The 11380-nt window shown below is 54.9% G+C and overlaps 1 long non-coding RNA gene across 1 annotated transcript; it reads right to left on the bottom strand.

Annotated features, from left to right (window-relative positions):
- Positions 1-1671: 1671 nt before the first annotated feature.
- Positions 1672-3219, bottom strand: LOC123605156. Its single transcript, XR_006715603.1, has 2 exons — positions 3047-3219; positions 1672-2081 (listed from the first exon to the last, which is right to left on the bottom strand). It is a non-coding gene; the product is annotated as an uncharacterized LOC123605156 (long non-coding RNA).
- Positions 3220-11380: the final 8161 nt, after the last annotated feature.

Raw genomic sequence — 11380 nt, 5'->3', positions numbered from 1 at the left:
CTGGCTGGGCTCTTACAGTGCCTAGACCTGGGGTCCACGGCTGGGGTGGTTCAGCCCTCTGGGCATACCAGCAACGTGCAGTCGTAAGGGCTGTCCCCACGGAGGGGAACAGGGGCTACTCCGAGCATGGCGGGGGGGGGGAAATGGGGGCCAGAGATGTGGCTCACTGTCCTGCAATGCCCAGGATGGCCTCACCCCAGAGGATGACCCAGCCCCAACGGTCCACAGTGCCAAGGGGGAGAAACCTTGCGTTCGTCATTTGGGCGTAAAATTGAGTTTCATCCGTAGCTCACACTGGACACCAGAATAAATCCCCGGTGGGTCAGGCGGTGCAAATCAGGGTGACCCCTCCAGTCTTTGTGAGTTACCTCCTCTCTCCCTCCCGCTTGTTGTGTGTATTTAAATGTTTACTTATTAATTTATTTATTTATTGACAGAGAAAGAGAGAGAGAGAGAGCAGGGGAGGAGCAGGGAGAGAGGGAGACAGAGTCCCAAGCACGCTCGTCACCGTCAGCACAGAGCCCAATGCGGGGCTCAAACCCACGAACCATGAGATCATGACCTGAGCTGAAACCAAGCGTTGGACACTTTAACCGACTGAGCCACCCAGGTGTCCCTTGAGCCACCCAGGTGCCCCTTGATGCGTGTATATAAATGTGTGCAGTATCCCAGGACCTCAGTAGGTCAGATGATTATGGGATGCAGAGTCTCCTGGAGGTCAATGGAATCCCCTAACCCAGTGAGTCTCACCCATCGTGGCTCTGCCCCCAGGGGACACTGGGTGAGGTCTGGGGGCATTTGTGGTTGTCATGACTACGAGTGCTCCCGGGCGTTGAGTGGGCGGGGGGTCAGGAATGTGACTCAACATCCCTAGTGAACAGGGTTGCCCCCACAATCAAGAAAATCTGGCCCCGGGGCGCCTGGGTGGCGCAGTCGGTTGAGCGTCCGACTTCAGCCAGGTCACGATCTCGCGGTCCGTGAGCTCGAGCCCCGCGTCGGGCTCTGGGCTGATGGCTCAGAGCCTGGGGCCTGTTTCCGATTCTGTGTCTCCCTCTCTCTCTGCCCCTCCCCCGTTCATGCTCTGTCTCTCTCTGTCCCAAAAATAAATAAACGTTGAAAAAAAAATTTTTAAAAAAGAAAATCTGGCCCCAACAGACTCTTAACTACAGACAACAAACTGCTGATTACCGGAGGGGGGGGGGGGGGATGGGTGAGATAGGTGACGGGGAGGAGTGTATTTGTTGTGATGAGCACTGGGTGATGTACACGAGTGTGGAATCACTATCCTGTGCACCTGAAACTCATATCACACTGTATGTTAACTAAGTGAAATTTAAATAAAAACTTAAAAAAAAAAAAAAAAAAGAAAAAGAATGATCTGGCCCCAAATGTCAGCCCTGCTGAAGGGGAAAGGCCCTAGGCTGGGGAAATCCATGGGGGCAGGTGGCTGCCAAGTCCCGGGGTTGGGTCTGAGGGCCCCTTACCCAAGTCAGGGCCTGTCCCTCCTACACTCACAGCCTCCCAGGGCTACCCCTCTCAGGGCAGACGTCAAAGTCCTCCGGGCATATGGCCTGCACATCGGGCCCATGTCACATCCATGACCATCAGTCACCGGCACCTGACCTCCCCTACATTCTGTCCTCCCTGCAAATAAAACTCCAGGATGCCTCGTTAAATTTGAATTCCAGAAGGACAGTAATATTTTAGCATAAGTACGTCCCATTGCCTTACTCGGGATATACTTAGGCTTAAAAAAAATCATGCGTTGTTTATCTGATATTCCGGTTTAACTGGGTGTCCTGTATCTTATCTGGCAATCTGCTTCCTCAAGCAACCAGGAGACTCTGAACACAAATCAGGCACTTCGGTCCATTGGGTCCCCTCGGCACTCACCCTGGCCCACCAGGCTCTGCGCGGCCAGGAACGAAGGAACGACTTCCCTGATGTCACGCCAGATTCTTATTCTTCTCCCGCTGCTCAGATCTTTGGCTTCTGTCTTCTTCAAAGCCACATCATCCATACCTCCTCTTTCAGGAAGCCTTCCAGACATACCAGGCAGCACCTCTCACCCTCCTCGGGTCCTGAAACATGGGTGACCGTCAAGCGTCATTTCTGCAGACGATAAGTGCAAATAATAACAGAAATGACGGGGACAATAATAAGACCCTGGCAAGGACTGGCTCATTTTCCATCAGGGTTTCCTACTTCCTCCTGGGCACATGGCTGGACTACATTTCCCAGTATCCCTTGCAGTTAGGTGTGGCCACGTGATTGGCCTGGCCAATGGGAGGTAAGATGATCATGGCCAATGGCCCTGTGACTGATCTGGTTAAGCGACGGAAGTCACTTCAGGGCCAGATCCACACTACAAACTTGCCATAGGAACCTTGTTCTCTCTCTCCCCTTTTGCCAGCTGCTTGCAGAGGAGTGTTTGGAGGGGAGCTGCCCCAGGACACTTGATTCGCGCTTGACTGGTGCAAACGCAAGGAATAAAACTTTATTGAATAAACAACAAATAACAATAAATAAATAACAAGTTGAAATTTGCTTATTCCAGCCATTGGTGTACCCTAGGATTTCTCCGCGTCTGCTACTCTGATTATTTTTGTAATGTTTAGTTTTTGAGAGAGAGAGAGCACAAGCAGGGGAGGTGCAGGGGGGGTGGGAACAGAGAATCAGAGGCAGGCTCCGCGCTGTGTCAGCACAGAGCCTGATGCAGGGTTCAAATTCACAAACCCGTGAGATCCTGACCTGAGCCGAGGTCGGCCGCTCCACCGACTGAGCCGCCCGGGCGCCCCTAGTCTACTCTTATCATACAAGTAGCTATATTTATGGAGGCCTTTGGACATTTGGGGGGGCATGGACTCAATGTGGCCACAGCCAAACCTGTCACGTCACCTTCTCCCCACCCTGCACCACCGGTTCAGTCCTCAGCTCCCACGTCGATGAAGTTACCTGAGTCGCTTATCCCCCCAAATTCTGTTTGTTTTACTTCCTCAGCAACTCTGTTAACCTGACCCGAATCCAGACCACCATCGGTGCTTACGTGGACGACTGCAGTGGCTGCTTCCCAAGTGGGCGTACGTTCACCTCTGCCGTTTCGTCCATTGTCCACACGGCAGGCAGAGAGCGAGCCTCTCAAAACGGAATTGTGATGACTGGAGAAGCCCCGCCCCCATGGCTCTTGGCTGGAGGCTTTAGTTCCTGGCCACCTGGGCTCCCTGGCAGGGAGGCCACGGTGACTTTTGTGACCGAGTCTCAGAGTGTTGGACACAATCGCTTCTGCCATATTTTGTTTGTAAGAAACAACTCACTCGGGGGGCGCCTGGGTGGCGCAGTCGGTTGAGCGTCCAACTTCAGCCGGGTCACGATCTCGCGGTCCGGGATTTGGAGCCCCGCGTCGGGCTCTGGGCTGATGGCTCAGAGCCTGGAGCCTGTTTCCAATTCTGTGTCTCCCCCTCTCTCTGCCCCTCCCCCGTTCATGCTCTGTCTCTCTCTGTCCCAAAAATAAATAAAAAAACGTTGAAAAAAAATTAAAAAAAATAAAAATAAAAAAAAGAAACAGCTCACTCGGTCCAGCCCACACTCACAGGGAAGAGAATTAGGCTCCACCTTTGTAAAGGAGTATCGGGGTGCCTGGGGGGCTCAGTCGGTTAAGCATCCGATTTCGGCTCAGGTCATGATCTCACGGCTGGTGAGTTCGAGCCCCGCGTCGGGCTCTGTGCTGACCGCTCCGAGCCTGGAGCCTGCTTCCGATTCTGTGTCTCCCTCTCTCTCTGACCCCTCACTGCTCATGTCTCTCTCTCTCTCAAAAATAAACATAAAAAATTTTTTTTTTTTTAAATAAAGAAGTGTCAAAACACTATGGAGGGGCGCTTGGGTGGCTCAGTTGGCTAAGTGCCTGACTCTATTTCAGCTCAGGTCATGATCTCACGGTTTGTGAGTCTGAATCCCAAGTCGGGCTCCAGCCTGCTTGGGATTCTCTCTCCCACTCTCTCAAAATAAATAAATAAACTTAAAAAAAGAAAACATTTGTGGATGTTTTTTGTTTGCTTTTTTTTTTTTTTTTTTTTTTTTTACTTTAAACTCTACACCTGACACGGGACCTGAACTCATGACCTGGAGAGGGAGAGTCACACGCTCTACAGCCTGAGCCAGCCAGGCATCCCTTTGGGTGTATTTTTTTTTTTTTTCAACGTTTATTTATTTTTGGGACAGAGAGAGACAGAGCATGAACGGGGGAGGGGCAGAGAGAGAGGGAGACACAGAATCGGAAACAGGCTCCAGGCTCCGAGCTATCAGCCCAGAGCCCGACGCGGGGCTCGAACCCATGAACTGTGAGATCACAACCTGAGCCGAAGTTGGACGCCCAACCAACTGAGCCCCCCAGGCGCCCCTATAATACCCAAGCTTTACATGGTTCTCACTGTGCCCCAGGCACCAAGCCGAGCTGTGGACTGCCCCGCTTAATCCTCCCCATCATCTGTGAATCAGGACAACAGCCATCAAGGGTCATCACTGCCCCCATTTCACAGACCAGGCAGCAGAGGCTCACAAAACCAGGATGAGATCCCCTAACCACCGCTCAGCAGCGCGTCGGCTAAGGAGGAAGGGACGCATCTCAGAGGTGCAGAGCTGAGGCAGGTGACCGGCTGGCCAGCGGCCCTCAGCATCAGTGGGTGGCCAAGCCGAGATGGGGACCCAGGGTGGTCTGAGCCCGTCCTGGGGGCTGCGGGTGTGAGTCCTCATTTACCTCTCCCCTGGGCACCAGCGCCCTTTCCTGTAAAGCTTACAGGGCATCATGGAAGCAGCCGGAAATGGCGGTGCCCGAGCAGGGCTGGGAGTCTGAACCACAGGCTCTCCGGACGTGGGCTTTCTCATCTGTACAATCTGTAAGGAATTATTACACTTAAAATAATGTGACTACTGATGATCGCCATGACGGCTTTTAAATGTGAATTGTTATCACTCACCGTGGCACAACTTGACATGTGGGGCTGGATCACTCTCTGTGGGGGCTTCCCTGGGGACTGTGGGGGCTGGGCAGCATCCCTGGCCCCACCCCCTCCACGCCGGGAGCACCCCGAGTAGGAACGACTGCAAATGTCTCCAGACACCCCAAGTGGAGGCAGAATCCCTGAGAGTTTTGAAGGCAGCATTGCCCCAGGTGGCAAAACCCCTGTCCGCGTTATAGGGTCGAAGTCTATGTGGAGTTAGTGTATCTGACAGAGTCAATGCTAATGAGATTCCCAGCTCTGCTATTTATATGCTGTGTGACCTTGGCTGAGTCACTTCCGTCTCTGAGCCGCAGTATCCCCACCTGTAAAACTCGAGTTCATCATTCATCCCTCCTTCCCAAAGATGCAGGATTAAACAGCCTACGTCTATAAACGCGTCGGCCAAAGTAAGCACTCGCCCCCCAGATACTTTTGTCACCGCAGCTGGGGGCTTCTGGAAGATTCTGACGCACAATGGCGGCCGGGCTCCTGCCCCCTCCCCGCCGCCGTCGGCTGCCTGCCTCCCCTCTGGGCCCCAGATTCAGGAGACCACACAGGCGGGCGTTGGGAACACTTCCTGTGCGGTGGCCTGTGGTACCCACTGGGACAGGTGGGCCAACGGGAGAACACAGCTGGGACCACCCCACTTCCTGCCCCGGGGGGAGGTGCTTCTCACGTTCCTTCGCCCCCACCCCCAAAGTAACACCCCCCAGCCCCCCAGGAACCCAAGCCACTGCACCAGCTGCAGCCGCCAACTCAGGGGACATAGGACAGGCGGGGCCCAGCAGCTGCCACCACGGAGCCTGCCCCGCTGGGAATGTCCTCCCCCCTGCTGCTGCCACCTCCGGCATTCCGATCCCAAGGGGGTGACCTGGCCTCCCCCGTGTCCAGGACATGTGAGCCCTGAGCGGGCAGGGGGGCTGGGGGGGGGGGTGTTCTTTTGCCATCCTGGGTGACAGGAGACCCTCTCTGGCCGGAACCCCCAGATCCCAGGTGCCTCCACTGCTCACCTCAAGGGACTGTTCGAGGGGGAAGGGGCCGGTTGCCAGGACAACAGCCCCCCACCTCTGCCTGTGAACAAAGGGGCAGCCGGGAGAGCCAAGAACGGGGTGTTCTTTCCCCACCAACGTGACTGGCACATCCTGGCAGCTGACGCCTGGCGGTCCAGGCCCTGAGCTGCTGGGCCTGGCCACCCCAGACAAGGCCACTCAGTGTAGGGGCAGCGGGGGGTGGCTGTGGCCCTGAGGGATCTAGTTCCTGGTCAACCGCCCCTAGGCCTCTGTCCTTCCGGCACATTCTGACGAGGAAGTCAGCCCGCTCTGCCTGCAGGACTTCACAGAAAGGCCAGGGGGCCTCAGATGTCTGGCTCTGAGCTGGACGGGCCACCGGAGCTGGGTGGAAAGAGGCCACACAGAGCCCTTCCCTCTGCCGGGACCCCTGGCCTGGCATTCTGGGGCTGGCGGTGCCCAGTGGGACCTGACCGGCCCGGGAGGGGCCGGCCCAGGGGACAGTGGGTCTCAGAGCTGCTCCCCTCCCCCCAAGCCCGTACCTCCGTGCAGGGGACAGCGGGCAGCTGGCGCCATGAGGGCGGGGGGGGGGGGGGGGGGCGGGGACAGGCCAGGGCCTGCATGTTAAAAGACCCCCGGTTTCCCGCGGCGAGCCGGCACAAGGAGACAAAACCTTGCCTTCTGGCCATCGGGCCACAGTTGGTCAGACTGTCCAGCCACTGGCTGGAGCTGAGTCGCTAGGGAAGACGTAGGCAGGTCTGCTGCGGCTGGGGTGTGGCTCCCAGGAAAAATACAGGACGCGCAGCGAAACGAACATTTCTTAGCATGAGTATGTCCCTTACGATATTGGGGTCATACTTATGCTAAAAACTATTCATTGTGTATCTGGAATTCACATTTAACTGGGTATCCTGTAATTTTACTCGATAAATCTGCAACCCACGGGCTCTCAAAGAGGCAAAACTAAACTCACCAACGCCCTCCCAAACTCATTCCTCCGCTGGTCCCAGCCCCGGGGAGGGCCTAGGTGGCCTCCGCCCCCCTGGGTCCCTCGCCACAGGCGCGAGTCAACCTCACCTTCTGAACCATGGCCTGTCCACTCCCTGCCGTGGTCTCTCCCACCTACCCCCACCCTCCCTGCAGGCCTGGTCATGGGCCATCAGCTCCCGCCTACCCTGCCCTCACCCCTGCCTTTCTCTGCCTCTTGAAGACTCCACCCCCCTCCCCAGAGACCTAAACAGGGCCTCCCTCCTCTCAATCCCCCGTTTCAACGATAAAGGCCGAAAGCTTCTGCTTGATGAAGCCCCTTCCTCAGCAGAGCTCCAAGCAACCCCTACTCCTGGTTCCCAGCCCCCTCTCCCAGAAGGCGCCGTGGTTTCCCAAAAGCTTCCTGCTTGTTCAAGACCCCAGCTATGCCCCCACCTGAGTCAGGTGCCCCTCTTCTCCGCCCACAGCCCTCCAGGGCTCCCACCTCCGCCTCTCCCCACCCCACCGGGGTGTAAGCCCAGGTCCTCCCCTAGCCTACCTGCCTCGTCCCCTCCCTCTCTCCCCGCCCTGGATTGCTCTGCTCTGGCCACTTGGGCGGGCCTCTTCGCCCTTCTTCCAACACAGCAGTCCAGTGCTGCCCCAGGACCTTTGCACAGGTATTCCTGTTGCCTGGAGTACACCTCATCCGGACGGCCATTTTCTGTTTCACCACTGTTCAGCAAAGCACACAAGAGGTGTTTACTACACACTTCCTGAATGAGTAATTCATCACGGTGCCTGGAATGTCCTCCTGTATTGCCCTTTCCTCCTTTCTATGACTTCCGCCTTTTCTGTAAGACTTCCCTCAAGCAGGTGAGCTCGTTTTCCCCTTCCTGATTTCCTTTATCCATAAGGCGGCCCAAGACATTTTCCAATGCTCCCTCCCACCCGCCCTTGCTGACCATGCTTCAGAACCTTCTGTGGCTCCCTAATGTCCTCAGGGCTCCTATCAGCCTGGCCCTGACCGAACTGTCGGACTTGGTCTCTCTTCCCTGACACCCTGCCCCCACCACATTCTACCCTCCAGCCTCTCACTCTGCACCTTCACACTCTCTGTTCCCTGTGCCTGGAATACCTCTCCAGGGCCTTCACCTGCCTGATGCTGATTCCTCTCTCTCAGGACTCGGCCTAGACGTTACTTCCTCCTGGAGGCTTCCCAGGACCACCCACAGCCTGGGTCCAGCCCTCCTCTGGGCTCCACTGTGCCTGTGTAGCTCCAACGCGGCCCAATCGCCTCTATTTTTGACCCTTGGGCACCAGAGCCAACTTACTCGTCAGACCCAGGAGACCCAGGACCCATGACACTTTTAAGGGCCCGTGGAAATGGTTCTTTTCAACTTATCTTACGATCAGAAGAAAAGAATGAATGCAATACCAGTGCAGTTGTAAGAGGTCATTTGCAATATTTTTTTCATGGAGGGAGGGACTCCAAAGTGCCTTAGGGCTGTGAAAGTCTTTTTTTTTTTTTTTAAGTTTATTTATTTTGAGAGAGAGAGAGAGACAAAGCAAGCGTGAGCAGGGGAGGGAGGGGCAGAGAGAGAGAGGGAGAGAGAGAATCCCAAGCAGGATCTGCGCTGTCAGTGCAAAGCCTGATGCGGATGAGGCTCAAACTCATGAATCGCGAGATCAAGACCTGAGCGGAAATCAAGTTAGACGCTTAACCCACTGCGCCACTCAAGCGCCCCAGTGCTGTGAAAATCTTAATGGAGCCCTTCTAGTCCCTGGCAAGTGTCTCCCTACTGGGTTATAAGTGCCTTGAAGGTGGTAGAGGCTGAATCCCCAGGGCTGCAGAGCACGAGCCTGGTACACAGCAGGTGCTTAATAATTGTTTGCTGAATGACTGAATATGCAGTGAATCACTAGGTCCTCACAGCCAGGCCTGACCTGGCTCACACATAATAAAAGATGCTTGATAAATGGATGGATGGATGGATGGATGGAAGGAGGGAAGGGTCAGACTGGATGGAGGGGACACCTGGGCCAAGCAGAGACCAATCTGGGACCAGCAGCGCCACCTAGTGGCACAACGCTGGTCAGTCTCTCCTTCCTCTAGGCTCGGCGCAAAAGAATGGGAGTTTTCAGAGCTTTTCCACTGGAAAGTGTGCCTAGAGAAGAGGGAGGGGAAGCCGGGAGGAGGAGGAGGAGGAGGAGGAGGAGGGTACATTGAGATCTCAGACAAATTCCAACTACCGATTTCTGGTTTTTCGACCTGGAACATCACCTCTTTGACCCTCAGCTTCCTCATCCAGAAAATGGGGGAAATTAAAAGCAGGCCTTTGAATAATGTAATAAAATAGCTCAGAAAACAGTATGTTTCTCACCTCCCACCCTGGGAATAATCCTGGACAGGTGTTGCCCTCAAGGAGCCCACCCAGGCGAGGAGGTGACAGAGGGAGGACGTGGCTGGGGCAGAGAGAGGGAAGTGAGTTTGGGGGTAGAGTTGTCGGATTTAGCAAAAACAAAAACAGAAAAATAAAAAGGATGCCCAGCTCAGTTTGAATTTCCGGTCAGCAAGGAATCATTTTTGAACGCTGAGTATATCCCAAACAGTGCACGGGATATACTTATACCCCCCCCTCCCCGCCTCAAATGTATTCCTGGCTGACCAGAAACTCAAATTGAAGTGGACATCCTCTATTTTGTCCGGGAGCCTTCGCCTGGGGGAGACTGAGGAGGTGGGCAGGAAGACTTCCAGGAGGAGGAGGCAGTGGTGCCGAAAAGCGAGCACTAAGCCTCTGGTCGTGTAGCTGCTGCTGGTGGTGCGGTCCCCTCCCCCACCCACATACGCACATGCACAATGGCCAACGCCCCGGCTTGCCCCTGGCGGAGAGCTGAACGTGGGGGTTGAGCACCGCGCTAGGGAAGAAGGTGGGCATGGCCGTTCTCCTTTCCTTCAAAAGTTGTGCTACCAGACATTACCTCCAGTGACTCTTGAACTGTGTGACCTTAGACAACTCACTTAACCTCTCTGAGCTTTATCCATCCCAGGACTCTTCTCCTCCATTACCCCCTCATCAACTTCCTGGCGGGGCGTCCAACTTACCAAGCATGGTCTGCCTCAGGGCCTTTGAACGTGCTGTTTTCCCGGATCTCTAGGGGGTCTCTCCTTTTCTCCCTCGCTTCTGCATTAAGAGGCCAATCTGGGAGGCCTCCCTTGCCCACCTTATTAAAAATCACACCCCCATTCTCCCATCTTCAGTCCTTTGCTTTTCTCAGTAACACCACCACCCGACCTACTATGGATTTCACTCATTTCTCGTTTATTGTCTGTCTCTGCCACTGGGTGGTGAGTACCACAAGGCTGGGATCTGGATCTGCAGCTCCAGAAAAATGGCTGAGTGGATGAGTAGGAACGCGAATGGGTAGGAAAAAAAGGCCAGCGGCCGATGTGAAACCTGTGACTGCTGTGGCTGGTTGCTTTAACCCTCGTGGTGTCTCAGACTCACTTGAGAATCTGACGAGCTGCACTTGGTTACTTAGATGCGAACATTCAGTTTCCTGATGTGCGAGAGCCATATGGCGCTGGTGGCCACCATATTGAATGCCACAGAATTCCAGAGCATTCCCAGCGTCTCAGAAAGCTCTACTGCATGGTGCTAGTGTGGTCACTGTCGACAAACCACAGTCACAGATACCAGTTGGTTTTCTTGTTCTTTCCAGGGCTTCAGAGACCCCACCCCACCCCACGTGATGTAGCAAACTTGTGGCTCCTGAGGTGAACACAGCCCCAGTTGGGTTTTGTTTGGTCCAGTGGTTTTTGTAAAAGGCAGAGCACTTTCTTTAGTCTAAAATCTTGGTGGATGTGGGAATCTCTGGGTGGGTGTCCCATAGGGCCACTCTCTGCCACGCTGCCAACGCTTTAGCGGAGGCACTTACTTCCTTCTGGCCCTTGGGACCACCTGAGTGTGAGACTTTGGTTTATAGACCAAGAGGATAAATGATTGGGGGGTGGGGGGGGGGTGCAAACAAATCCAAGTGGTTGCTGCTTTAGGGAGGGGTTGATCCAGGAGTCGGAGATCTGGAAGTTGATCCCTGCACTACCCTTGACCGACCGTCTCTGGGCCTCAGTTTTCTCATCTGTAAAATGGGGATGATAAAGGAACCGTTTGGGAGGATTAAGTGGTACCATGCAGGTCAAGACCGGCAGAAGGCACTCTTTATCTGTTCACCTATGTGGCGAAGGCTCTGTTCACATTGCTGGGTCGAGCTTGGCTCCATCACCTTCTCAGGGTTGGGACTCGGTTCCTGACGCGACGGGGCATCAAACAACGATCTCTGGGGTTCTCACGGCCCCTGGAGAAAAGGGGGGACTGGGGGAGGGGGTGGGGATCCCAGAACCTGGATCGCACC

This window comes from Leopardus geoffroyi, chromosome A2 (assembly GCF_018350155.1).
Source record: "Leopardus geoffroyi isolate Oge1 chromosome A2, O.geoffroyi_Oge1_pat1.0, whole genome shotgun sequence".
NCBI classification, from domain to species: domain Eukaryota; kingdom Metazoa; phylum Chordata; class Mammalia; order Carnivora; family Felidae; genus Leopardus; species Leopardus geoffroyi.
The sequence above is the reverse complement of the archived record's forward strand: the minus strand, read 5'-3'. Positions and strand labels throughout refer to the sequence as shown.